The 5,438-nt window shown below is 34.8% G+C and overlaps 1 long non-coding RNA gene across 1 annotated transcript; it reads left to right on the forward strand.

The window, feature by feature from the left end:
* Positions 1-244: 244 nt before the first annotated feature.
* Positions 245-2,500, forward strand: LOC129531894 (uncharacterized). Its single transcript, XR_008677342.1, has 3 exons — positions 245-327; positions 1,569-1,786; positions 2,450-2,500. It is a non-coding gene; the product is annotated as an uncharacterized lncRNA (long non-coding RNA).
* The last annotated feature ends 2,938 nt before the right edge of the window (positions 2,501-5,438 follow it).

Here is a 5,438-nt window from a genome sequence, read left to right on the forward strand (position 1 = left end):
CAACAATAAAAAGCAAGTGAAGTAGGGGCAGGAAGACAGAAAGAAAAATAAAAATGTCTCGGTAGTTCAACTCTAAACTATTTTCTAATCATTCATAAGTTACCATATACCATGAGAACAAATCTCTGGGACTATGGATGAGCTTTATTTAGTCTGCATGCAAAATTCTCCAGATTCTGTCAGGAATTATCTAAACCATTACTGAGAGAAAGTCTTTCTGTGCCACAGGCTCTGTGTTTTCAAGGTGGTGGTGCACTCCGGTTTGAGGGCCCAAGCACTGATCTACCAATGATCTTTGCACCCTTATCACCACTATACCAGCACGAGGTAAAAACTACATTGTATTATTTTATCATCCTCTTTGTCTTCCTCAGACCAAACACAATGATTTTTCTATAATGCTAAATATTGCATTATATTTATATTTATATATCCTCCTTCAAATTAAGCTCTGTTATACCAATCACCTTCATCATTTTCTAGAGAACATTTCCAGGTAGGTTGCAGTTGGATCTTACAGTTAAATTTAATAGCACTATCCATCTAATCAGTTATGTGTAGGTATCACAGGCTTCCCCCTCCTCAGAAAAGGAATGTATTTTCAGAAAAATCAAGAACTATATTTTCCCATCTGTGTCTTCATTTCAAAGGACTACTGTAATTTTTTTCAGACATCCTAATTGTTATATATATTTTCTCTCCATTTGGTGCCTCTTTGAAAGAAGGCATATTCAACCAGAGTCATCAAGCGAGAGAATTTATATGAGCAAATTATCTAAATTCAGCAATCCAGTCCTACATGCAAATGAGAAGTGGAAAGAATGAACAAAATCACACCTTTCAAATTCAAAAGATCCATGAGACAATATGTCTCATATCAGAATTTTAATCCTACCATTACTCTCTCTATTCATGCTCGGGTAATTTGGCTTTTCCTCTCCTCTCTGTAATATTCAGTTGATCCCTTTCATTTCCTCTATTGTGCCTTACCAAGATGGCAAATCCAATGTTCTATTTCGATAAGATAAAATTCACTCCTCACTCTTCAACAAGCTCTATCAACATTTTACTCAATCCAAAATGCTCTTCAGAAAACTATATATTAGGGCCGGGCGCGGTTGCTCATGCCTGTAATCCCAGCACTTTGGGAGGCTGAGATGGGTGGATCACGAGATCAGGAGCTTGAGACAATCCTGGCTAACACGGTGAAATCCCGTCTCCACTAAAAATACAAAAAAATGAGCCGAGCGTGATGGTGGGCACCTGTAGTCCCATCTACTTGGGAGGCTGAGGCGGGAGAATGGCGTGAACCGCGGAGGCGCAGCTTGCAGTGAGCAGAGATCGTGCCACTGCACTCCAGCCTGGGCGACAGAGCGAGACTCCATCTCAAAAACAAAAAAAAACAAAAAAACAAAAAACAAAAACCAAAAACAAACAAACAAACAAACAAACTCTATATTAGATAGCCACCATAAACGAGGGACATACTGATTGGAGTTTTGATTTACTGTCCTATTTATTTTTACTGCACAAAGGAAACACTTATTCCTTCCTGTTTTGCATTTCAGGAGAAAATTCGGGATGGTCCAAATGACAGACTCCAAAATGATTCTGGATATTATGGGCTAAATCTGTAACAATAACACACAACAAACTGAGGACTGAAAATATAGCTAATAAAGAACTGTACTTATTAATCCAATCACTTGCTGTGTCAAGACTGGGTTAGAATAAGGAGTGGATCTGAAGGGAAAATGAAAATACCCAGGACATCAGAAAATCAACGGTAAATGAAAAACAAACAAACAAACAATAATTCCCAGGGAATCTTGGAATCACAGAGGATTAGTGGGTGGGGCCTAGGCAGAATGAAAAAGGATGGGAAGCTAACTCCATTTTGGGTGACAATCCGGTCTACTATTCATGACATTTTGTAATGATGCCACTTCTAGTTCAAGAGTGAGGTGATATTACTGCTCCTGACCCTGAAGTCATGATCCATGAGGCTACGGAACAGTTGTTTTTACATAAAACAATAAGATCAATGTCCTTATATAAGACACACCAAATCTGCGGCTTCAATGTTAGAAATTTATTTCCTTACAATTCTGGAAGCTGGTATGTCCAAGAGCAAGGTAATAGCAGATTTGGTTTCTACTGGGGGACCCCTTCCTGTCTTCTTGCAGGCAGCTGCCCTCTTGTGCATCCTTGTTTCTCAGATTTTAAAGGAACTACTCAAAGAATTTGTTATAGACTGAATGTGTCTTCCCCAAATTCATATGTTGAAGTCTTAAAACCTAGGGCAGCTGTGTCTGGAGACAGACACTTTAAGGATAAATGAAATCATAAAGGTGGGGCCCCAATCCAATAGGATCAATGTCCTTATATAAGACACACCAAAGAGTGCTCTCTCTCTCTCTCTCTCTCTCTCTCTCTCTCTCTCTGCCAGGTGAGAAAGCACAAGAAGGCAGCTGCCTGCAAGAAGCCAGGAAGAGGTCCCCCAGCAGAAACCAAATCTGCCGTCACCTTGATCATTGACATCCCAGCTTCTAGAATTTAAGAAAATAAATTTCTAACTTTGAAGCCACAGATGGGGTTACACATCACAATTCTGGAAGTGGGGATTGTGGGATTTGTTCTGTTGGCCGAGCTGACTAACGCAGAACCAGAACATTCCAACTCTATATTCCAAGGAAGGTAAAAAAAAAAAAAAAAAAAAAAAAGTTAAGGAGGAAAATAAAAAATACCCAAAAACTCTTGACTAAAATTTGGATTAGAATAAAATATCCTCAAGTCAGAGGGACCTTCCTAGAATAAGCAATGCCGTGAGTTTCAAAGGATGAAAAAGGGTTCAGTTAAGCAAAGATGAAAAAGAAAGTCAAGCCATGAAACACTAGTGCATGAAGAAGACATACAGGTGAAAAGATCATAATGGTGCAGAAATGCAAGGAGTTGGAGAAGGAAAAGATTTCAAACTAAAGGGGAGGTGGGATGAGGTCATTGGGGGCAGATCAAATGCCTACAAATTATTTCAAAATTTGCAATATACATATCTAATGAAAATCCTCCTTTAAAATTTGCTCCCTGTCTGTGCCTCATCGGAATTGCTTATTTGGAACTAAGAGCGCTCATTAGGAAATACAGTATTTCCACATTGTTTCTATTATTTTAAAAGGATAACACGAGTTGACCTTTCTCCCGATTTTTCTATTCATTTTATGAGACAAACAAGTCTTGGCACAGAGGAAGGTGAGGTTCAGACTTTTTCTATGCAGTTCTTTCAACAGACATCAAAAACTCTCTCTATATTAAAACATATTATATATAGGAGTGTAGGGAGGGTGCAAACCACAATATAAAATAAAGCTCAAGCTAATTTATTCTTAGTCTGGAAAGTTGACCAAACTTCTGATTCTGGATTTTTTATTTTCAAAAAATATAGTCTGTGGCAATGATTTCCAATAATTGTGTTATTTTAACACATGAAAACAAATAGACCACAATGCTCTATTAAGGATCAAACAAACAAAAAATGTCTCATATATTTATCTAGAGGAATGGCTCCTTCTTCAAGCAATAGGTGTGCTTATTTTCTTGATTAAAAAAATAAAGTAAAATATTCAGCAGTATTTTATGTATGCTAAGAAACGCATTTGCACATTTTGTGATCTCTGCATTTGAGAGGATTTAAAAATTAACGACTGGTCAGGCAGCAGTCAGGATGCAGGTGTCATTTCCTCAGAAAGCCTAAAATTAGTCATAGTTGCTCATATGGTCTTCAAATCAATTGAGTTATGTGCATTATTAATACTACATGTGTTATGCTTTATCGATCCTTAAAATATCTTCAAAAAGATGACCCTGATTCAGCACGGAAACAAAAATGTATATGAACATAAAAGTATGGCAAAAAAGCAGATTGATATTTGATTAAAACAAATTCATGGCAAGATAGCAGAAAAGTTCCTTTGTAATGGGTGAATAAAAGTTTCAAAACATGTATTAACTAACCAAATCATTTAACTATTAATTTTCTGATTTTAAAATAATTGCTGATTTTATATGTCTATTTTGGCAGCATCAGAATTGTATTATAATATAGACATATGGTTAGGGTCATTTTCTGTGTTTTTTTTTTTTTAAGAGCAATTACGTATAGTAAGATCCATTTTCTAAGTTTCAAACATGGTCTCAGAACACTGTAACATTGACAATATTTCTTGGGTTTGCATGAAGAAACAATGCAAGCGATGAAATGATAGTTTAACCGGTGGATCATGTTGGTAAATAAAATCAGATTGCTAAATGAAAAAAATATTTGTTTCTACTTTCTTTAAAATTAATATGGTTGTATAAAATAAAATTGTTAATGCTATGTTTTAGGGTATATAATATATGGAGATATAGTGCATATATAAACAGTGAGATGAAGAATGGCACATGAGTGTTGAATAGGCCTAGGCTGAAAGGTTTCTGCATTTATGTAGAGTGATAAAATGTTAATTCTAAGTAGGCTGTGAAAAAAATTAAGGATGTATGTCTTAATCCTTATAACAACCAGTAAAAAATGTCAAAAGGAACAGAAAAAAATGTCAAAAATAAAATAATTTCTAATTTATTAAAGAGAAGAAGACAAGAGAGGTGAACAAAGTGAAGAAAAAACAGTGAGATCAAACAGAAAACAAGTACTTCTTTTGAGTTAAATCCAAACACAACACTAATTATGATAAATTTTAATAAACTAAAAACTCCATTTGAAAGTCAAAGATTATCGAAATGGATAAAAAACAAGATTAACCTGTGTGCTGTCTACAAGAAGTATAAAGAAAGCACAGATATACAGAAACTCTAAGCAAATTAATAGAAAAAATATATATTATGCAAACAGTAAGCATAAGAAGATTGGAATGGTTACGTTAATATGAGACAAAATAGGCTGCAAGATAAAGAGTACTACCAGATAAAGAGGGGGCATTTCAGAATCACAAAAAGAGGTCAATTCATCAGGAAGAAATAGCAATAATAAATGTTTATATTTCTAACAGCCTCAAAATACATGAAGCAAAATTGACAAAATGAAAGGGAAAAATAACAACTTCTAAACCACGGGAATGTATTTTAATGCCTCTTTCTCTCAACTATTAACGAAACAATCTACCAAAAAGTAAATAAGACATAGAGCATCTGAAGACCACTCACAAATGCTTAATCTCACTGATATTTATAAAATATAATAGGCAAAATCTTTATAATACACATTTTATACAAGTGCACATGATATGTTCACCAAAAAGTTGGAACATAAAATAAGTCTCAATTAATTTATAATGATGAAAGTCACATAAATTATCTTCTCAGACCATAATGGTTATTAAAGTAGGAATAAATGATAGTAAGATGTTTAGGAAACTACCAAATATTTGAAAATTAAATAATAA

The sequence above is a fragment of the Gorilla gorilla genome, chromosome 11, assembly GCF_029281585.2.
Source record: "Gorilla gorilla gorilla isolate KB3781 chromosome 11, NHGRI_mGorGor1-v2.1_pri, whole genome shotgun sequence".
Lineage (NCBI taxonomy): Eukaryota > Metazoa > Chordata > Mammalia > Primates > Hominidae > Gorilla > Gorilla gorilla.